The following is a 26,597-nucleotide window of genomic DNA, read 5'->3' as shown; positions in this document are numbered from 1 at the left end:
TTTTTTTTATACCAGTTCCTAAGCCAAAACTTCACATTTTCTTCAAAAACTCTTGTGTAGGGTAATTTATGTTCTCCTGGAATCTCCTCTATAATACTGAGGAAGCATCTAGTACCTGGGTTCTTAACTTTTTGTCTGCCATAGACCCCTTTGGCAGACTGGTAAAGCCTATGGACCTCTTCTCAGAATAATCTTTTAAAATATATGCAATAAAATATGTAGGATTTCAAAGGAAATCAGTTGTATTGAAATCGTTATCAAAATACATATTTTTTTAAATTCATGGACTCCAGGTTAAGATCCCTGACCTAGTGGGTGTTAGGGTAGAGAAGAACATGTTTTCTCATTCTCTTCTGTAATATTAATAAGCATCTGCTTACTTTGGGTAAATTTGTTTTCGGATCAGGTGAGCTCTTGAATCTTTCCTCCATTGGTTAGGACACTGGCAGGACAACACTGCTTAGTTTCTCTTCCTGGGACTGCAGCCTTAGTTGGCTCTTTACTGGTAGTGGCCATTTTCATGTTTCCTGCAGCGCTCATAAGTTCAGATACCCTTAGAGAGTGAGAGGACTGAGAATATTTTTTGCAAATGATAATATTAAGGTGACAGGTCCAGTTGGAGATATTTCATCTTCATTTGTGGCAGAAGTAAATGAGAACTAGAGAACACAGTGCTTCCTTGTAAAAGGTTTTGGGAGCCCTCCTGTGCAGCTCTTGGAGTTCATTTTGGACTGACCCAGGGGAGCCCAAGGTAGAATACTGCAGTGGGGCGTCTTGTGGCCTCAGATTTGTCTGGCATTTGCGTTGTTCACATTGGTCATCAACACTGAAAACACCAAGGAGGGCAGTTCAGGGGCCTTGGGCCCTGCTCCTTGGAGCCCAGGTAGTAGTCTAGTGTTCTTTCCTCCACTCTGGTCTTTGCCTGTCTTGTTGGCTCTGTGAATATGTTGTTGCTCCAGACTTGGAATTTAGGGTGGTGTTGGAAATCCTTGCTTTCTGCCCTCCTGGGCCAGTGCTCCTCCTTCATCGCTCACCCTCTTCACCCCCCTGTGATCTATCCTGGCACTTGTTTTTCAGTCATTTATCTCTGTGTTGTCTGATTCTCTCTATTAGGTCACAGGTTCTTTGAGGGCAGGGCCGCCTGTCATTTCATCCGAGAACTTTAAAAAATGTTTGACTTGAGCTAACGTGCTTCCTCGGTTTGTTTACCCAAGAGAACAACCCCTAGACCCCTTTGCTCAGAGGCAAATGACATCGCCAGTCTGCAAGTTCTTCTCTTCCCCCTTCCCCCAGCCTTTCCTGTTACCTATCGCAGAAATGGTCACATAGGAATAGCACTGAGGTCCAGTTCTGATCCTAAAGCTTATTAACTGTGCGACTTGGAGCAAATTGCCTAAGCTCAATGAGCTTTAGAGTCATGTAACATCGGTAAACCACCTGTCATGTGTCAGACACCACATCGTTAAGTGCTAGGGATCCAAAGAAAGGCATAGGACAGGCCCTGCCCTCAAGTTGCTTACAATCTAATGGGAGAAGATTGAAAGAGGAGGGTTGGGGGGAGGAGGTTGCCAGACTGCTGGGAGGATGTGATCTGAAGAGGTGAGTTTTGTATTTGACTTTTACCTTGTAAAATGGCAAGTTTCTGGCAATCCTAAAGTCCAGGAAAGTAGCCAGGTGGGCAGTGATTCAATGAATTTCCAGAGGGCAGAGTGGAGGATCTGGGGAGCTCTGTAGGTCCAGCCTCCTCCCTTTCTGACAGGGGCAGGGATACTGAAGATAGAGGAGTATGAGTTGATTCCATCTTGCAGAAAGATAAGGTTCTGGAGGTCAGGAAGTCCAGGAAAACGTCACCTTCCTATGTAAAATGAGAGTAGTAACCCTTGGATATTATTACAATATATATATATATATATATACATGTATATATATGTATGTATGTATGAATATAAATATATACTGAGCACAGTAAAGAGAAAAGAACATTAGATTTAGAGTAGAAGGAATTGGAGTCTAATTGTGGCCCTGCCTTTCCTCATCTACGTGAGAGAGTTCAGCAGGCCTTTATGCCTCACAGTGCTGTCATAAACAAAGCGCTTTGTAACCTTAAAGCACTATACTGTGCTATTGTCGTTACTTTTATAGAACATACAGTTGTGTGGATAACTTATGCTCTGGCTGTATTTCTCCTACGTTTACTACCAGCCCAGTTGTCACATAGGATGTTCTTTCAGCAAGGCAGATGAATGGATGGGTCGGGGCCTTCCAGCCTTCTTTGGTTTGGCTCGGTTTCTGCAGATAGTTTTCTTGACAGTGTCTTCTGGCTTGGAGCTTGCTCCGGAGCTCTGGAGCTCTGGTGATGCAGTAATACTGGTGTATTCAGATCAGTAGTCTTTGTGTACCCATTGTGCTGTACAACACGATGGCAGCTTTTGAAGGCTAGCTTCTTTGAGATGTGCTCATTATCATTGCTCTCTAGTCACTATTACATTTCCTGCTGTACACTGTAAGTTATAAATTAAGTAGTCATTTATTCTTGATATTTGCTCAGACTGTGGTTCCAAATGTATTCCAGTTCTTTAAGAATTACTTTGACTCGGACCAGGACCATGAATATGACGAACAGAACATTTTGATCTGTTCCTGAGATGGTGTTATCTAAGAGATTGGAGGAACAGAACTGACTGGCTCTGTGACCTTGGGCAACCTTGCTTGGTGTCTGTTTCCTCATCTGTCGGTTAAGGATGATACGTGCAGCTTCCAACCTCAGTGAGTGGTGCCAGTGAAAAGAATTGTGCATCACTTTCTCAAGTTGAAGTGTGATATAAATGCAAAATAATATTTTTTTCCCTGGGATGCTGTGAAAATTAACAGCATGATGTCTGTTAGAGGACTTTGAGCTCCTTTGGGAGGTGATAAATATTTATATAAATACTATTTGGATAAATGTGGCTCAGGATTTGGAAAAAGATGTTTTTCCCCCAGTTTCAGGAATACAGTGACTATAAAGGGGAAACTGAGTAATTTCTGATTAGACAAGCTGTTTCTGAAAGGGATTTATTATAATAGCACTTTGGTGGATTCATCATGCCTTAACTACTTTGAGTTTTTTAATTCAAGTAAAGTTACAGAATACTGCCCTTTTAGGTGGTTACAGCTGCTGAACACTTAAAAGGCATAATGATGGTGTTTGATTTGTTGTCTACATTTAAAGCATCAACACTAATCAATAGAACTTCTCTAGGAGAATATTGAAAAGGCACTTTTATTTATTGTACATGACACTGAGCAGACTTCAGTGCAGAGTTGGGAGATGGTTTGATTTAGAATTTTAGGAGTGGCATGTTGACATTTCATCCAAATTAACATTAGTGCCATACTTGTGTAAATGCAGAATTGGAGAAATCTCTGTTCACGATGCACTTAGAAACAGCTTGAAATTTGGATCCATTGAAGCACATATTTTCGCAGGCTTCTCTGAAAGAAGCATTAATAATGGGAAAAAATAGAGATGTGGCGGTTTGGAGGACTAAAACTGATAAAGGGACTTGAAATCAGTAAATGATAAGTTGCTGGTGTCCTTGAGATGGCCCGATTAGGATCTTGCAGATTGTTTTCACTGGGGTCCTGTGCATTTCTAATTTTAAAATCATGTGAGAGAGAGGCAGAGTAAGGGACGTGAAGTCATTAGCTATACATAGCTAGAATTGAATCTTTTTTTCTGGAAATTTAATTCTCATACAACCTATTGTGTCAAGGACAAGTTTAAAAGCTTAGATTTCTTCTATTCGATTTGAGGATTTACATGTAGTTCTGTTGCAGATACACACTTTTTTTGTTGTTGTTGAGGTGGGGAGTGAGACTGATATCTGGAAAAAAAGGGAGGGCCCCTGGGTCGACCAGCTTCTACAACATGCTAGCAGAATAAAATCACATTCCATATATATCCTTCATCTTTCATTCAGAATATCGTCTGTACTATGGCTATGAGTTTGTGTAAGTTCTTTTGTTAACTCTAGGGCATAGAAGTTATTTTGGGGCATTTTGTATCATTATTGTTTTCTTTGCCTAATACATATTTAGGGTTTGAGCTTTCCCCACTAAAACATGTTCATTTTCAACATCTTATGCCATGTGGCTTGGTCAGTTGCTTTGGATGTAAGTATTCATCCATATCACTTCACTGGGGTCTGTCCCAGAGTAAAAACTCAGCATTTGTTAAGCTCCTATTGTGGGCCACGAACTGAGCTCTGAATGAAACAGGTCGGTACCTCAAGGAACTTAGGATACAGAATTCAAGCATTCTTGGCTTTGAGTTTTCATTCAGAGAAGCATGAAACCTCTGGAAGTTGGCATTTGGTAGGCCTAGAAAGCCAAAACTTAGTAAAACCACTACCTTCAAACTAGGGAATATGGGTTTCTATTTTTGCTAATATTTAATGGTCTGATCTGGGTCTCAGTTTCTTTCTATGTAAAATGAGCCAGGGGGTTGATGATTCTATATAATGTACAGTGATTCTATAAAATTCTGAACAAGAAGTGAGAAATCATGATCTGGCATCAAACTGATCCAAGCTGGTATTTGATCCTTGGTTCTCAGAAAACTAGTGACAATGAGTTTCTTCTCACTCCTCCCCCCTTCCCCCAAGTCTTCAAAAAAGGCATTTTAAAGGGCTCCTTCTGAGAGTCTGCAGTAAAGCACCATCTGAAGATGCAGGGTTTGCTCTGTGTTGGTTATAATCCACTTTTTCTGGCTGGTGTAGCCTTCTTTTTCTTTTCTATGTTCTGACAGATTATAAGATTGTGGGAAAACAACGGCCAGGGCTTTCTCAGGAACGGTGCCATTTTCTCTACAGGAGAATCCATTGGCTTTGGCACCAGAAGGGAATTGGCTGTGCATTTAAAGATGCCAAATCACTCTTGAGTCACAAGTTTGCCATCTCATTTTGTGTGTGTGAAACTTTTCCAGAATTTTGGCTTTCGCTTTTTTCACCATGTGCTACCCCCTTTAGTGTGAGAAATGGAGTTTTTCTTTCTTAAAACCTTGTCTTTTTCTTCCAAGTGTGAACAGCCCAAGTCATGAGAGATGGTTATAGTTGTGGAAAAATAGGGAACAGACATGGCAACAGTCTCTCCGTTTTTCTTGTGCTGTCTTTAGTACTTACTTCCAGTTATCCATGGCATTCTTTCCCATAGTGGTTTCATTTATTTAGGTGTGGAAATCATTTGCTGACCAGGATGTTACTTTATGGAATTTTTCCAAAGAGTTCAGCAAAGGCCTGTTGTCAGGGAACTCTCAGATGGGCATAGCTGTTTTTCGATTTCTTCCAAACTCAAAACGGAGGAAATTTCTTCCACTTTATTCTGTTGGTTCTTGCCTTTCTTTGCTGACTGTTTCTGTGTCATTTGCTGTAATTCCAATTTAGATTTATACTTAACCAAAGGTATATTTGTTACCTTTGCTTTTTAAACTTAAGAAGAGTTGATTTTGAAAGCTATTCTGTTCAGGCGGTTAGTTCCTTTAGTACATGCTCCTGCCTCCCAGAAGGCATCTCCCCTGTCTAGTTCTGTGAAGAGGAGGTCAGATGTCACCTCGGAATGGGCCTGCCAGCGGGGAAAGCGCCAGATTAGACAGACGGCACTAGGCTGTCATTGTACGCATAGGTAGCATCACTTAGGGACAGGCAAAGGCTTTGCACATTTCCAGGGACTATATGGAAAGCAAAGTGCAGGCAGTGGAAAAATTTTTAGTGTAGTCTAACTTGCTTCTTTTAACGATTATATATTTTTTAACTACACAATACTTGTTATTCAGTTCTGTTGTGCAGCTCAGGACTGGCCAATTAGAATAGGATTTCATTCCAGGGTTTTAAGTGTCAGGTATTTATTGGTAAGGTGGTGCCTAACAGGCCTTTCTAGGGAAAAAAAATTCAGCCTTTCTGTGTGCTTGGTTTTTTACTCACATTATATTTTTATGTTGCTATCTACTGTTCTTTTCCACTGGATAATGTAAGTAATTTACTTGTGGCAAGTAGAGTAAAAGAAGAATATCAAAAGCTGTGTTAATTCTTCTTTACTTGCTGTGTCAGCAGTCAGAAAGCTTGAAGAGCTGAGTATGTTAATGTCAATGGTCTTGAAGAACCAAGATCAAGTCAAGTGGGTGTTATTACATAAACTAAACTAGCTTTCCAGCTCTCCTGGTAATACCAAAGTTGTAAATGAGATACTCATTCAGAAGGATGATAAATAATACATTAAAGGAAAAAGATTTGAATCAGAAGACCTAGGTTGAAATACCATCCCGGTAAACTTGGACAAATCACTTCATCTCCTGGGGCCTCAGTTTCCTTATCTGTTTCTTCTGTGATCCTTCTCATTCAGGGGCCAGATTGTTTCCTACAATACCTCTTGGAAAAACAGTTCTATCTATTAGAGACTTTCCCCCCAAGTTGCTACATTATTGATAAGGTATAGAAAAGTAAAGTAACCTCAAGAAGCATATATTTGCCAGTCATTGGCAGATACAGAATTAGAATTTAGTAATTTCAACAATTGTGAAGACAGATTGAAAAAGTTATTAATGTTTTCAGTACTTGTTGTATTAGGGTAACTAGGTGGCCCAGTAGACAGATGGCCAGGCCTGGAATCAGGAAGACCCAACTTCAAATCTGTCCTTAGACACTTACTAGCTTTGTGACCCTGGGTAAGTCACTTAACCCTTTTGGCCTCAGTTTTCTCATCTGTAAAATGAACTAGAGAAGGAAATGGCAAACCACTTAAATATCTTTGCCAAGAAAACTTCAAATGGGGTCATGAAGAGTCATATGTGACTAAAGAACAGTGTTGGTTAGGTGTAGTTGACTACAAAGTTTTTTCTGTGTCCCATAACTGTTTGGATCACTCTTTCCTGCCAAAATTTAGTTGAGTATTGAGTGCCCTGAATATACTCTATTCTGTGCTCCAAAAACTCTGCATACGCTATGGAGGGGATATCTACAAAGGTATTCAATACTAAACTTAAAATCTTAGGGGGAGAGGGGATCTAAACATGGAAACAATTAGATGTTGAATTAATGTGGTTTTTGACTCCTAAGTTAAATATCACTTTGGAGAAGGGAGAGGGGCCTATGGGCAGAATTTTTTAAAGTCTTCCTAGAGCAAGTGATATTCAAGGGGATCTGGTAAGGATGGGGAGCATTTCTATTTTTGGGTGGGAAAGGAAGTATTATTCTAGAAGAAGGTAACTTTATGAACCAATGCATTGATCAAGAAATCAACATGATAATGAGGTAGGAATGAGTGACATATACGTGGATATGTATATACATATACTTGTAGAGTATTCCAACTAGGGAATACAAACAAATTTATTAAGTTCCTATTTTGGGCCAGGAGCAGTGCTAATCAATTTACAAATATCATCTCATTTGATCCTCACAACAGTCCTGCAAGGTAAATGCTGTTATTGTCCCCATTTCTCAAATGAGGAAACGGAGGCAGAGGTTAAATGATTTGGTCGGGGTCATACAGTTAACAAATTTCTGAGGCTGGGATTTGAACCCTAGCCTTTCTGATTCCAGGACCAGTGCTCCATCGACTTTATCCCCAGCTGCCTCTAGCAACAAACTCAAAAAGCTAAGGTAGGACCATTCTCTGGAACATTTAAAAAGCCAGAAGTAGATTAGATTAGTAGATTAGAAAGGAGGGAGGCCAGGCAGGTTCTTGAGAGTGGAGTGATGAAAACTGGGTTTGGGAAAGATGATCCTGGCAGTTAGATGGTGTGGTTATTGTGTCAGAGGAGAGAAGAGGTTGTAGAATTGAAGACTGGAAACCAACTGGACCAGGTAGTGTGGTCATCCTGCTATGATGTGATGGAAGCTTGGATAGGACAAGGAATGAACTTGAAGGGGTAATGATGATTTTAGCTTACATTTATAGAGTACTTTGAGATTTATAGAGAAAGCACTTTGTGTAACAATACATTTTGTCTTCTTTGATCCTAACAAAACCACTGGGAAATGGGTCATGCAAATGTTATTTTCCCCTTTTAAAAAAGATTAATAAACTGAGGCTAAAAGAGGTTAAATCATGTCTCCACAGGCTAGTAAATGGTGGAGCCAGGGGTCCAATGCATTTCTCAATACATCTTAGTCTCAGTACCCCTTGAATTTAATCACTGATTTTCCCATTCCTAAATTTCTTCCCTCACAACCCCAAGTTTAAAGGTCCACTTTTAGAGGACCATTGAGGATGAAGCAACCATAACATTTTTTTCTTCTAGGAGGAAATTTTCTCTCTTAGGAATGGTATTTCTTATCAGACAATTATATTTCCTGTGATTTCTCTTAACATAAGGATTTATTTATAAAATATCCATTTAACATTTTGGTTAACTCATTTGAATCTGTTGCTTCCTGCTCCTCAGTATCAGTCTGAATTGTTGACTTTCAGTTTAATTTACAAATGATGACCTAGCTCTTGGTCTCAAAACAAACTTCTTTGCAGGCTTATTTTTCCTTCAGTTGCATTTTGTCATTTTGTGAAATGATGCTACTTATGATCTTATTTTTAAATGAGCTTGTATTCAAAACCTGTGTGGCCTTTGATTGTCATTTCTCTCTGTCCAGAATATCAAATGTTGCTGGATAATTTGGGGGCTTGTTTTGGTGATTGTTTACCACTGTTCAGATTTCTAAGAAATGGTCTGCCCATGTCTTTTTTTCTCACTTTTATTCATTTCCCATTCTGTAGGGCTGACAGCTTGATGAAACAAGTTGAGTAGGAGATGCTTTATTGCAGGAATTGTCATTTTACCTTTATGCTTTTTTCTAATTTGGTATTGATTTTGAACTTTGGACCTAGTCAATGATCTGACTACACATAGGTGACTTTGCAATGACTGCTTTTTCTTACTAAGATAGTTTCATTTTTTTGTGTTCATTGGTGAAGTGCCCAAGTCTCTCCATGAAGAAAGTATCATTATATATGGGAGAGGCTTCTGAGTTGTCTACAGGCTTTTTCATTTCTTGATCCTTAACAACATTTCACTGTCCTCACCTGTACCCATCTTCAGTTGATTTTATTTGGAGGATCTTGTCTAGTTCTTCAGCATTTCTCCACAGTGACATTCTCTTGGTAGATGTGGGTGTGTAACCTGCATTATCTATCATCATGGTATTCTCTTTATGCTCATGAACGCTGACTACAAGAGGAAAGATGAACAAATGCCCCATGAACTGACTGTTTCATGTTATTTTAAGGCCCATGATGAAATCAGTAATTCCATCTTTATTAATCTGTTAGAGGAGAAGCTGGCAGCTTTTCTTTCACTTAGCTGCAGTTTCTTTGTTTTCTAGTTTTCTGTAAGAAGGGGCATGTGAATATGTGTTCCACTTCTCCCAGCACTATTATCTTGGTGATCTGTGGACAGATATCACCCACTGATCACACTAATGTACAAAAAGTGATATTTTTGGAGAATGCTTATTAGCACCCTCTATCCTGTGTTCAGCAATCTGTCGCCATCATTGTGGAAGCGGATGGAGATGGGGGTGCCAGAAAAGCCTGTGCCATTTTGTGGTTTTGTCTGTTTTATGGGTCATCATGGTAAAAAAAAAAACATCATTTGGTGATCATCTTTCTGGTGGTAGGCTCCCTCACACATACACACCCTTGGGCTAGTCCTTGGACAGCCAGCGGTCAGTCACTTGGTAGCCAGATCAGCACCACCCTTTGGGGAGGATGGACCCCGCCAGCTGGTGTACTTCACTGGACATAGTCTTTGGGAACCCAGAGTCACCCTCTGTGCCACAGTGAGGGACCAGAGGCATCGCTTTGCTTGTCCCTGTTTTTGTTCCTTGTTCTACTTCAGCTCAAGTGCCACCTTTCAGAGTAAACCTTTCTGGGTTCTTCCAGCCACTATTGTGTTTTGTTTGGGTTCTGTTTTACTCTGAAGGGCCTCGGACCAGTGTCTGGACATGAAGTAGATTTTAATAAAAATGCTGAATTGATTGTTGTTTTGGAAGAGGTTATTGGAATATCAGCTCAGCCTTTTTTTGAATCTTTTGTACCTAGTAGGAAAGTCCTAGACCGACTGAAGTGTGAGCTGCTGTTGGCTTCACCAGAAGTTTACAAGGCTCAACAGTGATCTTGGAAGCATTGGATTTTTAGGTACTTCCCTTTTAACGACATGAGTTTACCTCCTCCACATGCTTTTTAAAGAACTGCCACAGGCCCTGGGCCAGAGAGAAAGAAGTCAGGTGACTTTGGAAGCCTCAGCTTAAGGAAGGTTTCCACCTTCTACATCTGCTGTGCTTTTGAAGCTCTTTTGTGCAGTAGTTTATTTAGCTGAGAAATAGCAACCAACACAACCAGTTCTGTACGTCAAGCCCTGAATCCCCAGTACAGTCGTGATGTTTTTTGTGTAATTCACATTTGACTGGGTAGTTCCAGCTCTGCCCTGCTCTGGTGTCCCCTTCTGATCTTGCTTTGTTGTTTTGGTTTTTTTTACTGGAGCTTCTTAAAGAATAACTTAGTTATTTGAGATTAGGAAATGCCAGAAAGATGCGTAAATGTTTTTGCAGGATGGCAGAATTGTTTATGCATGTTTTTGAATGATTCTTAAGGAGAGAAGTTGGCTGTCAGTGAAGGAGGGCTGGAGATGGAAAGGACTTTCTCCCTAGTTTTTGAGCGACTGTTAGAGCCAAAATTGATAGAAATTTTATATTTCGTCCTTTATAATTTGGTGTTTGGATTATCTATGAAACACCAGTGAAGTTCATATATAACTAACCTATTGTCTTATGCAAGTATCTCCCAGCCTTCCCGATTTTCCCCCTTACAGGAAGACTGAAAATAGGAGATCATACATATCAAACACTTGGAGATCCTCCAAAGGGGCCATTTAAATTCAGAATGGTTATGGCATTTTTAATTCCAGCAGTGCCAAGGAAGCGAAGTGTGGTGTTTGCTGTAGACGCTAAACAATCTCCTGCAGGCCGGAGGGGCTTTGTGGATAAAAGGGACAGCCGGGCGTGGCCGCCCCCCTCTGCCGGGGTCCCATTCTGCTTGTGTGTGGGCACGGATCTGAGGGCGCACCGTGACCTTCACTTTCAGCCCAGCTGCCTCGTGCCCGGAGACACTGGCACCGCTGATCGAAGCGTTGCTCCATCCTGCCAGTCCGAGAGCTGCTCCCTGCCATCAGGTGCCTCCTCGGAGCGACCGGCGTCGGCTCTCCGACCGCGCCGCCGGCTCCAGCCAGGGCTCCTCCGTCCTGGGAAGCCCGAGTTTCTGCCGGGATCCGGGAGGCCCAGGGCCGTGCCCACGCCCGGGGGGTCTGGGAGCATCTCCGGCCCGGCGGCCAGCGGAGCCGGCTTGGCCCCTGCCGGGGTGGGGGCGACCGCCGCACACGTCCGCCCCGGGGCCGATCGGGGGCGGGGGAGGGCTCGCCCAGAGCTGGAGGGGAGCCCGAGAAGCCGGCCGAGCTAACAAAGAGGAGCCTCGGCGGGGCCGGATCCGGGCTGGCCCGCCTCCCCCGGCGGCCGGCCTCCTCCCTCCCGGGCCGGGCCTCCCCCGTTGGCTGGGGCGCTCGTCTCTCCGCGGGCTCCCGGGCTTCCCATTGGCTGAGCTGGATCTCGTCCCGCCGGGAGGGGGCCGGCAGGGGGGCGGGGCGGCTTCCGGCGGCGGCGAGGAACCTGGCGGGGGCCGCCGGCGCACGGACGAGTGGGGCCGAGCAGCCCGAGCGAGCGGCAGCCTCCCCCCCACCCCCAGCCGTGGCTCAGCGCGCCCCCTCCTCCCCCATGCTCCCGGGGCGGGGGGCGAGGAGGGCCGCGGAGCGCCGAGCCGGCTGGGGCGGAGCCCGGAGCGGAGCGGGGCGCCGCAGGAGAGACCGCATCTCCCCCGCCGCCGCTCGGGCGTAAGGTGTGTTCCGAGGCGGCCGGGCCCACGGGGCTCCTCGGGGCGAGGGGGCGGCCCCTCCCCGCCCAGGGCACGGCGCGGGGCCCGCTCGGGCGTTTTACTGCGCCGTCGTCTGTCGCGTAGCAGAGATGCACCGGGAGCAGAGAGGTCTTCGGGCTGTGGCGTCTGATGCAGCAATCCGCAAGGGGGGCAGCGGGGAGGGGGTTCTGGACCGGACCGCGTCCGTGCGCGCGCAGCCTCGTGGGCCGGACTTTGGGGTGCTGCTAGCCTTGCACTGCCTCGTCACGGACAGGCCTTTTGGGGACGAACCCCTTTCGCTTTTTACCTTTGTAAAACCTTGCCCCCCCATGAGTTCATCTAGGGGCACGTTTCCACCTTTTCGGAGGAAGCGGCCGGGCCCGTGGGCCGAAACACTTGTGGGAAAGAGGAAAACCGTCCAGCAGCCGCTTGTTGGACTTGCTTTTCTTTCATTCGTTTTCCCAGTTTGTTGACTTTGGAGTGCAGGGGTTCGTGTTATTTAATCCAGGTTTAATGAGGCCTCTGGTGGGGTTCTGTAATGTGGGGTCCTTTTTTAGAGAGGAAAGTGTCAATCTCCAGGAGAAGTGGATACCTCTTGCAGATGTAGAATTGAAAGCAAAATCCTTCCTGGAACTGATCTCAAATTGGAGATGAGCACTGAAATGCATGTGCGTGTAGTATGGATGTGGTAATGAGGCGGCGATGTTGATGGCAAACTTGCTCCAGCTAAATGCACGGAGCAGGGTTCCGACATTGATTAGCCCAGAGCACGTGTGACTAGATACCAGATTTTTTTAAACACTTTGGTGAATATTAATTAAAGTGATTCAGAGTTCATTCTACTCAGGGAAGCACAGCTTGCTGACATGGTTTAAAGTAGAGACCAGTTATGAAGGCAGAACCTCTAGGATAGTAATATTTCTTGCATTCAGGGGTTAGCCAGACCAGGTTTTTGTCTTAGAGGTGATTCATAGACCCTCTAATGGGCTACAGTTTATGAAAACTATGCTCTTGGACAGCAGTAGATTGGAAATGGGTAGCCAGGCTGTGTGTGTACTGTATTTTTCATCTAGAAGGTAGAATCCAATTTGGTCAGCTTACAGCTTTGGTTCAGCATTGAGTCAACTTCTGGTTCCTGTATCTAGCTAACATCAGTGTTAGTTATGGAAATCTTACTGAGGGCAGGATTTTGCATTTTGAAGAAGAGATTCATTACTACCCTCCAGAACTAAACTGAAGTCCTCCCCCACACAAAGGGAGCCCTAAGATATGATCCTGAATAAATGAAGGTGTTTAGGCTTCTCTGAGGTTATTTAATTGTGAGCTTCCAAGATCTGGAAGGGACCAGGTCTCAGTTCTTTTGTATTCCTCTGCATCTCTCCTACAGTGCTGTACACATGGTTAATCAATGAATACTTACTAATTTTTAAAAAAAAATTTTGTAGTGGTGTTTTCTCTGGTTCCTACTGTAGCAGACTTAACTTTTACTCAAATCTAGAGAATGAGCTTTAAATAAGCAAGGTCACTTCCATTTAAGCTCTTGAGGTAGTGAAGCTGGCTGTTGGGTGGGTCAAAGGAAGAGTTTTTTGTTTTGTTTTGTTTTTTGATATATTCTAAGATATAAAGTGGATGAGGTGACTTCCTGTGATAAAGCCAAGTTCGCTTCCCCCAGTTCTGTCATGGATGGTTTTTGCTTTTGGGCCTGTGAGGGCAGTTGGTACAGCTTTATAACATGCTAAACCCTGTTCGTTTTTTCATATTTTTTTATTTTCTTTCCTTAGTGGAATCAATATTTTTCATGTACCAGTGATTTCCCCAAAGAGCTTTCCGAAAGTGGGAGAAAAAAAGCTATGTTTAGAAATAATCACAGGTATGTCTACACTAATCTCCAAATACGATTTAAAGTGGATGCATAATGGAAAACCCTCAAATGCTATGTCTTGCAGAGAAACAATTATATGAAATCATGACTTCTCATAATCTCTTTGGCTAAGAGACATTGTCCTGGTGAGGTTGAAGTAGCTGGTTTAATTTTCTTCAGCAATCTGTTTACATCCATCCTCGTATTTTTGATCAGCAGAGCTTTAGGTGTGTAAAGATAAAAGAGTTTTGTGCTCCTCTCTAAAAGGAGAAGCAAATCCAGGCCCCAAATCACACCAGAAATAACAAAATTACTCCCTTGAGAAGGTGAAGGAAAAGACGCAGCCCTTAGTGCTGCTTGATTGCAGCATTAATCGGCTTGGGTGTTTTAAGGTTTAGAACTAGGCAAAGCTCTGTTCAAGGTGAAAAAATAGAGACAAAAGAGACCTGGGAAAGCTGTTCTCCTAGGTGAGAGACTGTTTAGAGACAATGAATGCATTCAGATGGTGATTTGCCTGATGGTAATTTTTAGCTGTTCTGCTTTGTCAGGCTGCTGTAGGAAACTACGTTTTGTATTTGTTTAAGGACTGGGGCCCCCTTCCCACTGGGCTGGTCTGTTGGAGATTGAACCTTTTGAGGGAGCTGTTTATTGTGAAGCCAGAGCTGGAGGGTAGAGATCGAAGTGGAGACTGTTATCTGTTTACGGCTCAGATAAGAAGCAGGAATAGATTGCTGGCGGGTTTCTGAACTCTGCCTAATGAATGGTTGCTAGGCAAATTGCATCTCAATCAGTTTAATCCTCAAGATGTCATTTACAGGTCTGCTCTTTGTGAGGACCGGAACTCTGCCTTCTGACTAGACTGCAAAGGCAACTTAAAATTGCTGAGAGAGAGAGAGAGAGAGAGAGAGAGAGAGAGAGAGAGAGAGAGAGAGAGAGTGTGTGTGTGTGTGTGTGTGTGTGTGTGTGAGCACTCAGTGGTTATCCCTATGTAAGAGGTTAGATATAGTATGAGGACCTTAATTCACCTTAGGAAAGTGTGTCTAGCTCTCTCGTGATAACTGATCCACCAGTGTCATGAACTCCTTCCCAATTTAGCGGGATGTTTCTGAGAGACCGTAATAGTTGCCTTTTTTTTTTCTGGTGTTTTTGATTATTAGGAAGGCCCAGAGTTAAAAAGATATGCATTGGAAATAGACCATTACACTTGATCTTGGACAGCAGGAGGGTTACTTAAATAACTAAAGATGGAAATGATGAAGAAATTTCCTGTTGAGACTTGGAAAGAGTGAAGATTATCCTCCAAGCTCTTGAATCCTTTGAGAAAGGGGTAAAAGAACCCTGGCTTCATTACACCTGCCTTTTGGATATTCTGTTTAAAAAAAGTCAAGCACTTCTTCTTCATTGGTTTTCTTGCAGTCTAAGGTTTCTTCTCTCCAACTTTGTTTCCTCTCATATTTCTATTCTCTTGAGTACTGAACAACCCGTTTGATTGACAAGATCTTAGAATTTTGCTTAATTAGAAGCCTTCATTTTCTATAAACAAACGTGATGGAAGAGAGCCTAGGGCATGAGTTAAAGGAATTCTTGAATAGTTTGGAAGTATTATACCTTGAAATTAAGAATGCGATTGGAAAATATAATTTAATTGTTCATTTTCCCTACTGAAGTTAAGACAGGAGCTTCCACAGGCTGAAGAGTCTGAGGTGGGATTTGTATTGGCAGCTTTCATTTGGAAAATTCAGATGTGATTGCATCTGTCCTTTGTAGCAGGGAGTGTTCCCATTTTACAGATGGGGACACTAAAGCCCAGAGAAGTTCAGTGATTGCCTTTCCTCTTCTTTGGTCAATAAATAAATAATTTAACTGTTTTTAACTGGGGTGGGGGAGAAGATTGGCACTTAGCAAGCCAGATGACTAGCATGCAGTAGGGTAATTAATAAATGTGTTTTGAGTGAGTTGCTATTTGAAATAGTTGGAAACTTCTTTACCCTGTGGTAGTGGAAATATTTGCTTCTAATTGCAGTGGGACTTCCCACTCAGGACACTACTGACAAAGAGACTGAGTTAGTGGAGGCTTAAGTATAGGACGTTGGGATAGGGATGCATGGCAAAAAAAAATGGAGTTGAAACTTGATTACATTTTGCAGTGATGACTCTCAGAATCTCACTGGGAGTGAGAAGATCAGATTTAGGCTGATGGTAATTCTTCTAAACTTGGCTGGAAAAAGGGCATGGGATAATTTATGAAGAATTTGCAGTATGTATGGTTTCAATTAGGCAGTGTTTCACTCTTGTGAAAAGAATCTAGAGAACATCGCAGTTTCATTTTTTAGGAAGTTGCTTTAATTTTGTTGTCTGTTAGACTTTTTACCAGATTTAACAGCCAAAAGTAAAATTATTTGAATTTTGTTTCTTCTCCTTAGCCTTTTTTTTCACCATGATTCCAGCCAGCAATGAAAGGCCAAATGACAAGTAATAGAAATGTGGATAAAATGTGAACTATGTAAACTGCCCCAGAATCATTCAGCACCAGACCTGAGAAAAGTCAGCTCATTTCAGTGCCCCTGAAACTCACTTCTTTTCCAGTTTTATTAGTTACTGTGTGTGGAAAAACTGGAATGATTTAAAATCTTGTTCCACTTTCAAATAGAGCCTTTTACAAGATAATCTTAATTCATCTACCCTACTAACCTGGGCCCTCTTCCTACCTTTAATTTTGAGCGACAGAGACCCTAAACCTCCCCTTCCCTAACAGGGAGAGTTTTTACTTATCTACTTGACAGTAAAACAAATGAGGAAAAGACACTGGCTATAGTGGATTGCCTTATCTTGTTAAGACATCCTCTGAATGCTAGGTTGCAGCTGTCTTTTCCTAATGTTTAGGTGATTTTAGGAATTTAGTGTAGAGTTCTAGGAAGAAGGAGGGGAGGGCAAGATTAGTTGTTTAAAAGAATGTGGACTTTCTCTTAGAAATCATGTGAGGGGAACCAAGATCTTCCATCTGTCTCACCGACAAATGCATGCCCATTTTACATGTCTGTAATACTCAGTGGATTATGTGAGAGAGCTGTGGCTAGCTGAGTTGAAAGAGAAGAGTTATTAAGCCTTGGTGATTCTGCTCTATCGAGGCAGTACTTTTTTTTTTTTTTTTGGATATTGACTTGCATGTGAAGATTATCACAACTGTTAGGTAAATCTGAAATACACTTAAGTAAAGACTGATCGTGAACAGTCCTTCAAAATCCCATAGTGATTTCTTAGATCTATAAAATAATAGACCTGAAAAAGACCTTGAGGAGTAGCTAGTCATTTTACAGATAAGGAAACTGAGGCCTCTAGAGGTGAAGTCCCTTGCTTAAAGTCATGAAGCTGGGACAATCTTGGACTAGAAGTAGCATACTCACAGGGCAGTGTTGTCTTCATTACATGTTTGGTTTTTAACTTGTCACCATGGTCCCCCTGCAGGTTGTACTTGCTAATGGGTGTTTAGTGGAGGGTGGAAGAACAGTGTGGATTTCTCCTGTTAGCTAAACTGAGTGCTGCAGCATTCATGAAGAGGATGATCTTTGGTGTCTCCATACCCAGCTGCTGGTTCTTGGCTTTCATCAAAGTGAGTTTGAGGATCAGCTGCTAATCTTAGTGAAGAGCTGATTTTCTGCCATTTGGAGAGGAAGCACTACTTTTAGGAACTGAAGCTACAAAAGAGAATCATTAAGTGTCTTTTTCCTCAGATCTCACTTCTTCTTCTAAAAGTTGAAGTTACCAATACCAGATGTCCCTTGTGCATTTTTAAAAAATTTATTTGTTTTCAGTTTTCTACAATCACTTCTGTAAGTCTTAGATTTTCTCCTCTTCCCTCCCCGAAGTGGCATGCAGTCTTATATGGGTTGTACACATATATTCTTATTAAATGCATTTTCACGGTAGTCATGTTGCATGGAAGAATTAAAATGAATGGGAGAAACCATAAAACAAAACATAATACAAAAGAATATTCTGCTTCATTCTGCTTTCCAATTCCATAGTTCTTTCTCTGGATGTGGATGGCATTTTGCCTCAGGAGTCCTTTGGGAATGTTTTAGGTCCTTGCATTGCTGTGAAGGACTAAGTCTACCAGAAAAATGCCTCACACACAGTGGTTGCTGCTGTGTACAAAGTTCTCCTGGTTCTGCTCCTTCACTCAGCATCAGATCATATAAGTTCTTCCAGGCCTCTCTGAAATCTTCTTGTTCATCATTTCTTATAACACAATAGTTTTCCATTACATTCATATGCCACAACTTGTTCAGCCATTTCCCAATTGATGGGCATCCCCTCGATTTCCAGTTCTTGGCCAACCCTTGTGCATTTTTCTTAACTTGATGTCTCTGGACATCAGTCTAACTGGAGTTCTTTCACTCTGCTCAAAAGGTAACTGAGGAATTCTTTGCTTGTCTTGCTGATAAGTTCATCTTTCAGAAGACAAAGGAGAGCTGCTATTTTTGTATTTGATTCTTACTAATAAGAACTTGAAATGATAAAAGCGTCCGATATGTTAGAGTTAGTGGTAGACTAAGAGGGGGCAAGTTGGAAATAGTTTTATGTGTAGCCTAAATATATAGCTTTCAGAAAGGATAGAGATCGTAGTAAGATCCCATAGACTTAGAATCCAAGAGGCCAGCTGCCTCCCAAGAGCTAGAAGGCTGGCAAAAGGAAATTTGGGGATGGAGTAGCAGTTGATTCCAAAGAGACAAGTAAAGGCTTTCTATCTAATGAGGCTGCTGGGTAGGGCTGTATAAGGGGGAGGTCCCATGACACCCAACTGAGATTTAAAGAGCATAGGCAAAACAAACACGTGTGAGGCAGCTGATGGTTGGTACCAAAGAATGCCAGTGGGGCTTTTGGAGGCCACATTTGGAGATGAACTGAATCTGGTGGAAATATGAGAAAGAAAAGAAAGATAAGAATGAAGTGCATTTTTGGTTTGTTTTTATAGGCTATTTTAGGGACAGTAGGAAAATTAAGCATAGGACAATGCTTGTTTGGGGTCCAGGGAGTTTTGGGGAAAGGAGTAGACTACGATGGCAGAATTCTTACAGTTCCAGCCACTGTCGGTCCTGAACCAGATTTAAATATAATTGGGATATATTTAATAGAATCAATAAAAGAAAGGATGACTTAGATAACATTTAATTTGTGGTTTACTGAGTGGCAGGATCAGTTTCTCATTGAGTTTGACACTGTTAGTGGAATGAATCTGGAGTCACAGTTTATGGCTTTGCCTTTGTGGTTTTAGGCATGTCCTCTGACTTCTTTGGGTCTTAGTGTCCTTGGCTGTAAAATAGGGTGAGGAGGGTGGATAGGTGACCGACCATTTCAGCTCTAAATCTAAAATCTGTGATTGTATTTTTTTCCCCTTTTTTATGGCTGTATTTTGACTCTTTTCTTTCCACCAAGGACAAGACTCTCTAGAATGTGTAGGGTGGTATGGGTAGTTATTACAAAATTGAGACCCCTAATAAGTGAAAGGGTAGTAAGGATTCATCTGGCTACACTAGGTGAGCTCAATGGTCTACCCTACTGCATCCTCAGGTACTGAAAGAACAGTATCCACTGTCACTGATGTTTGGGGAAATGGTGCCTAACGGAGGAGGAACTAGACATAGGATCAGAGAAAGGTAGTTCTGGTTTGTTTTTTTTTTTTTTAATGGAAATAAGGTGGATACTTCACATTATATATGCTAGTCAGTTTGACATCAGTTCCTAGTAAAATTCTCAAATCATTTAAAGAGAGGTTTGCAAACACAAAAGGTAATTGCTAAAAGCTATCTTGTTTTTGCCAAGAACAAGTCATGCCATTACATTGACAGTTAAGCCAGTGTTTGAATCCCAGCTCTGCCCCCTGATGCTTCTGGGACCTCGAGTCATCTGATGATCTTTGGGGCGTGGTTTTCTCATCTGTAAAATGTCCCCTTCTTACTTTTGTTGTTATTGAAATTGGCACCTGAGGTGAACAAATTCTATTACCCACTCAGAGAGAAAAATTGTGATGGTTTAACCTCATTTCTTTTTTTGACAGTATTATTGGACTAGTCAGTCAAGGGAATGGTGTGACTGTAGTATATCTCAATTTCAACAAGGCATTCTGCAAAATCTTTTGTATTTTTGTAGACAAAATGGTAGTAGGATCATTTATAAGTTTTAAGGGCTGCTAGCAGTCATCTGATCTAATCTGTTATGGTTAAGTGGGTTTGGAACTAGCTGACCAAAAGCCCTAAAGAGTGACAACTAAGGATTGATAATAGACCTGGAGGTAGGTCTTTGATGGAGTGCTGGAGGGGTCCTGTCTTTGCTCTAATTCTCTCCTGTTTTTTTGTCAGTTAACTCGGATGATGATAGAAATAGCATACACATTAGATTTTCAGTTGCTATGAAGCTGAGGGATGGCTAATGCTTCAGACATGTTGAGAGACTACACTGATTTAGACAGGTTGCAGTGATGAGCTGAAATTAACAGCATGAAATGGGACACGCTTAAATGGAAAGTATTAGATTTGGATTTTAGGATGTCAGTAAAGTGACTAGAAAGTAGTTTATGGGAAAACTTTTGGAATGTTAGTGACTTGCACACTCAGTTTATTACAGTTGAGTGATGTGGTAACCAGAAAAACTCATGTAATGTTAGCCTTAATAAAAGGGTAGTATCCAGAGTGATGGGAGAGCTGCTAGCCCTTTTGAAACCTTCAGCCTGGGTCAGAACACATACAGAGTATTGTATCCAGTTCTGGGTACCACATTTTGAAACTTGCCCTGGAGAAACTAACCATACCAGTGTTATACTAGAGACATGAAACTGTTGCCATATGAGGGTTATTAGTTAATGGGATTGCAGATCTTGAGGTTGAGACTGAGCCTTGTGGTTAGGATTGGCTCAGTTGTCTTCTTCAGTATCTGAAGCATCATCATGGAAGGATTAGAGTTCTTCTGCCTGATCTTAGAGGGTGGGACTAGGACCAGCAAATGGGAGCTCAGCAAGGAGACAGAAGGAAAAGTGGAGACTGTTCAGAAATGGAATGGACTGCTTTGGCAGTGGTATTGAAATGAACCTGAATGTGTTTCTTGTCAGAAGCTTCTGAAGGAGATTAGGTCACTAATTGGGAATGTTGTAGAGGAGACAGAAGTAAGCTTTCGGGTAGGATTAGATCAAAGTTACTAGTAGACTAGTAGGGGGTTAAAATCAGGTTGCCCCCAGGTCCTGGCAGAACATTACCAGATGGAAGAAAGACCTGGAATTTTTAGTGAACTGAAAAGATGAGTCAGCAGTGTGCTATGGCAGTCAGAAGTCTTATGCCACAGGAATAAAGTACAGCGGCCAGAGCGAGGGATTTGTTCTCCTATATTCTACCCTGTCAGACTGCCAGAGTTCTTGCCACTGTACTGTTTAATGACATACTACTATGGGAACCTGCAAGATCACAGCACCATAGGTTTAGAGTTGAAAAGGAGCTTAGGGATAGTTCTCAGTGCTCTGTCCCACACCGAGGGCCATGCCGCAAAGAAAAATTCTCGTGCCATTTCAAATGGCTGATGGATGGAAGAAAACATCTTGAATGTCAGTGAAAGGGAAATATGACACTTAGTAGTATCCAGTCAGTGATTTTGTAGCTGACATGATAGTTATGATTTTTAAAAGAGATTCTCTTAGAACTTCTCACCCACAACATAAACTGACCAGAGGGGACAAGTTAGCAGATAATCCAAACCTCCACCTGGCCAGGTATTGTTATAAATTCACACAAAAGGCTTTTCCCAACCCTGTGAAGTATGGTGCACCCCGAGCATGTTAGAATATTTTCACAGAGTTGGCAAAAGGAACCTGTCCCTTGGAGAGAAGACCTTCTTGCCCTGTTTCTACAGTCTGCATCAAAATTAGGTCAGATTAGGGAACATTCAGGGTAGATGTTTTAAAAACCTTTTCTTAAGCAACTGAACAGGTGTCCAAACTGCGATCCATCACCATCTTCATTTGTGAAACGTTTTTGGGGGGAGATTGCTCTTTTGTCTATGTTGAGGTGACTTGCTGTCAGCTTAGAGGGTTGTGTGCCAGTGTTGAATCTCTGGAACTAATGCTCCCTAAAATCATTCTGTCTTGAGAAAAACTGGCCATGAGTCAGAACTGCATTGATAGCAGCCTTGGTTCTGTTTTCCTGTGTGCACAGGCATGCCTTACTGTACCACAGTGTTGCTTTAAGAGGTATGTGTCTTTTTGCATTAAAGAGGCATAGTTCAGCTCTTCAAAACAAATTGATAAATTGCTTTTCATTAAAGGTGTGAGTGCAAAAGAGTTGAGCTTGCCTTCCAAGGAGGGGAAAACATTAATTATAGTTACACTGCAGCTTTTATCAATCACCTAGTTACAAGCTGTTCCAGTGTGTTGAACTGGAACTGGTGAACAACTTGTTGTCTTCATTTCTTCCAGAAGGGTTCTTTGACAGGATGTCTCGGATTTTGTAGGCAAGGGGGAATCAGTGATGTATGTGACCATCTTGCTGGAGGCAGATCTGGTCTAGTCCACTGGAAAAAACTAGAGAAATAAGCTTTGTGAAGAAAAGCCAAGAAACCTGATTAATTAGCCTGGAAAAGAGAACAGTGAAAGGACCACTTAATAAAATAGCCTGCAGGTAAGTACAGTGATCATCCGGCAAAGAATGGGGACCCTCTCCCTCATCTTCAACATTGGGTCAGATAGGAAGTACGTGGGCTGAAGGCAGAAAAGAAAGGCTTCAAACTGGCCTAGAATGAGAAGCAAATGAGCAACATTGACCGCTTTGAGGTGGCGTTATGTTTCGGCTATTTCCACTTCAGCAAAATATAAAAAGCCACTCTAATAAGTCTAAAGGTCCTTCCTGATTGGTGCACATTGACTGTTGAAGCAGAGGTAAAGAGCAGGTGTCCTCTTCTTCCTTCTGTAAGGCAGGATCACTAATTTCTGAGATTTCAAAATGTTCGTGGCCATCTTAGGATCTTCTAACATCACAGGGATTCTTAACCTGCAGTCCTGGAGCTCCTGAGAGGGCTGGCTTTCACTTGGATGGGGAGACACTTTGATAGCTATATTTCAATAGAATTGGTTTCCTTTGTAATTCTATGTGTTTTACTTTATATATTTAAAAGCATTCTGAGAAAGGTTCCATGACACAAAGGGTAAGATCTCCTGGTTATGCAGGGGCCGCAGTTGGAAAGCAGAAGTCTAACATTAAATTCTGGAGGAAAGGGCACAGTTTTTATATGCAATTGACGATAAAGGAATGAGCCAGCAGGAGTTTTTTCTTTGACAAAGAAGGGGTCGCCATTGAAACAGAAAAGATACAGAGATGCAAGTCCGCTTGGCCCAAATAGAGATTACCCACGATTCTTATAGAAGGAGATCATTTATCAATGCAAAGAGCTTTCTAGCCCAGAATGATGGGGCTTCTTTTAAAAATAGCTTTTTTATCATGGGGGAGGAGGCTTGAGGAGAGGAGGGAGTTATAAATCTACTATAATTCAGAGCTTGGGCATTGGGTCAGGGCTGCTCATTGAAGGTACCCAGTGAAACTTCACAGTTCTCTGGAAGCCTGAGCTCTTAATGGGCTTGGTTATTGTTCAAATGCCTCTTTAGCTAAGGGAGCACTCCTTTAATGACTTTTTCTTGGCCCAACATGCTGGGCATTAGCTGGAATCGTTGAGTGATTTGCAGTAGGGGAGACCACGAGAGCAATTTTGTGTTTGTCCACAAATTATTGTTAGCAGTTTCATTTGCCTGGTACAGGAGCAGGGAGAGCCGGCTCACTGCCAGTCACAGCTTTCCTTTGATTAGGGCATTAGTTCAATTATGTCCAATTAACTTTTATTGCAGATAGGAGTGATAATTACTTGCAAGTCAGTTTTTTTGGCAGTAGTTTTAGCAAGGCTGAAGTATGAACTTGATGGATTTTAATAACCAGAGTGACGCATTTCACCCTCTCCCTCTACTGCAGTTATTTTTTTTCCTACTCTTCATTTAGACAAGAGATCAGAAGCAATGTAAAAATCTATTGTACAGTTAAGATGCGCTGCCCTTCCCTTGAAGAAGAGCTGTATAGAATATATAGTACCTTAAAGGAATCTGTTGGGAAGCATCATTTTAATTGGCCTTCTGTGCCGAGATCATTCTTGAACTTACTTTGGCATATCACATAGGACCTGATGGCCTGAAATAGGGCTGATGTCTTTCAAAGCACATATGTGACTACTGAAAGGTTATAGTCATTGTCAAGGTACAATTTGGTCTTCAAGTTAGATTTTAAATTTTTCATGAAAGGAAAAACGAGAAAAGAGAACCCTTGGTTTGATTGATGATAGAATATTTTAAGTACATACTCTTAACCTCATTGGAACTACATCACTATTAAGAGAAGTTTCCAAAATGATATTTTTGGAGCCAGTAATTCTGTTAGATTAAGGACCTGCTGTAGAAGGGAAGCAAACTGTTAACAATATTTGAGTTTTCCTTGAGATGGTGTTCTGTATGTGTTTTACCTTTTCAGTCTGATTAATTTTGTTGTCTGACTAGAATTGTGAATAGTAACCACCCAAAAGCATAATCTTGACTTGTTAAAGTACAAAAACCTGAAATGGAGATTGAGGCAGCAATGGGAGAATGCAGGCAGGGAATGGGAAACTGATTCTAAATCCTCCCTCCCTCCTTGTGCCTTGCCTGCCACTTAGTCTTTTAGTTAAAAAAAAAGAAAACAAAAACCTTGATATCTTTCTAGGAGTGACTACTGGGAAATTCCAGTGAGAGAAGTTCCCCAGAATGGTGTTTTATTGTCTTTGTAGCCCCCATTGTACCTGACAGAGAAGAAATGGATGCAAGATGCAGGATAAGACATACATTTTTGGACACAGCCAGTGTGGGAGTTAGTATTGCTTAACTTTGCGTATTTGTTATAAGGGATATGGTTTGGTTTTTTTTTTTCTTGGTTTGGAAGTAGTGGGAGGAAGAGGGGAATAGGGAGAAGGTAGCAAAAGGGAGGGGGGAGAAGAAATGGTTGTCGAAGCAAAGCCAGGAAGAGTCCCAGACAAGTTGAATTTATAAAGAAGAGCAGGCTCTACATAAGAGAGACCTGTAGTGAACAATCCTCTTTTATTGTGCTATGTGTGTGGAAATGTCCATTTTATTTGTTGTTAGTTAAAACAAAGTGTGTAGGAGAGAGGAACCATGACTCACTGAGGTAAGGACTAAACCCCATTCTCTCATAAATCTACCATGAGCTCCCTTCCCAGTCTGGGGAGAATGGGAGTCCCAGACATCATCCCTGCCTAACACTAACACGGATTGAGAAGAAGCATGAAAAGTTGTTCTCATACTTTTACTTTAGCTGCTTTACATAGATCAGAGGAGCAGGGCCAGAGCTGGGAGGGACCTTAGATGCCGTACAGTTTACTTGTATAGGTCGTAAGGAGGAGAGTTGGGACTTGACCATGTCCCCTGACTCCAGCTGATTGATCTCATTCCTTTAAAAAAAAAAGTGGTAGGATGTCACCTCCCCAACACTGGTTGTTATCCAAAACCATCCTGCCTTTGTACTATAGTGACCCTGTTCATTCACTGATTACTGTTGGAGTTAATGTATGAACATGGAAGAATCTTCTGGAGGTAAGTGCTGTCTATCCAGGCAATCTAGAAAATATTCTAGTGATACCATTCTAGATTTTTGTATCTAGGGAGGAAATGGTGTTAAAATTTTAAAATACTTTGACTTGGTCTTTTTTTTCCTTTTTTTTGTGGATAAACATTCCTCCAGTTTGGGGAGAGCTTTGTGTGATGCATACTACTAAATGCTAATCTGTTCTCCTGTGTGTTTGTTGTCCAGCACCCAAAGCGTGAGGAGAGTTCCCTGGATGCTCTCTGTGGCATCTCCCCTCTTCTTGAAGCTGCCCCTGTTGCCTACATCTCATCGCTGGCTTCAGTGGTTCCCCGTAACTGGCTCGTAAAGTAGCACACAGGCCTTCTCCAGGGTTAGCAGTCTCCCTGACTTTCCAAAACCCTTTAGCTTTAGGTATCTGGCGCAACCACTGGGGCTTTGGAGTTTGTCCTGGTGCAGCACTGTGGTGACTTTACCAAAGGTCGGGGAGAGAGCCCTATAGTGTGCCACTGAGCCCTCCTTAGATTGGGTTTGCTGGCCATTCCACATCTTTATCAGATGTTTCCATGGCTGGGGGCTTCATACAGCTATGCAAGGTGGTGTTCATAGAGACCTTCTAAATCTAAAAAGGTTACATTCTAACTATGTACTCTGACTTGGAAGCATTAGAAGTGGTGTCATCCTATCCTCCCCCTCAAAAAAACCCCAAACCAACCCAAAACTTAGATTCTTCTCCCCACTCAAAGTGGTTTAACTCAGTCCTGTTAGGATTAGAGGAGGGTGGCTCAGATGGTTTCCGAGGATGCTTGCCTTTTCTTCCTTAGATCTCACGGAAGCAACACATGGCCCTGCTTTTCTTCTTTTCCCTCTTCCTCTCCAATAAAATCAGTATAATAGTACACTAATTATATACTTTGACAACATACACTACCTGTGTAATTTAAAAATTAATTTCTGTGTACCAAATGTCCTTCCTAGCTTGTTTGGCCTCTATGGTGTACAGATGTCCCCCTTTTGGTAGTCATTGTAAGTGCTGTTTTGATCGTTTACATATTTGCTTGAATTTTAGGTGTTAGAACTGAAAGGGGTCTTTGAAATGATTGAGTCCAGACTCATTTTACAGAAGAGGAAGTGGAAGCGTAGGGAGGGAGTGATTT

At 42.1% G+C, this 26,597-nt stretch overlaps 1 protein-coding gene across 2 annotated transcripts in view; it reads left to right on the top strand.

Moving 5' to 3' along the window:
* Positions 1-26,597, top strand: part of FAM222B (family with sequence similarity 222 member B) — a 61,728-nt gene that overhangs the window by 11,245 nt on the left and 23,886 nt on the right. Inside the window, exon 1 of one of the 2 annotated variants that reach the window (XM_072639789.1) lies at positions 11,828-11,916. The exons of the other annotated variant lie outside the window; for it this stretch is intronic. The gene's annotated coding sequence lies outside the window, so the exon portion shown is untranslated. Of the gene's footprint in view, positions 1-11,827; positions 11,917-26,597 lie in introns of those variants that run through there. 2 annotated transcript variants of the gene reach the window in all.

The sequence above is a fragment of the Notamacropus eugenii genome, chromosome 2, assembly GCF_028372415.1.
Source record: "Notamacropus eugenii isolate mMacEug1 chromosome 2, mMacEug1.pri_v2, whole genome shotgun sequence".
Taxonomy (NCBI): Eukaryota; Metazoa; Chordata; class Mammalia; order Diprotodontia; family Macropodidae; genus Notamacropus; species Notamacropus eugenii.
The sequence above is the reverse complement of the archived record's forward strand: the minus strand, read 5'-3'. Positions and strand labels throughout refer to the sequence as shown.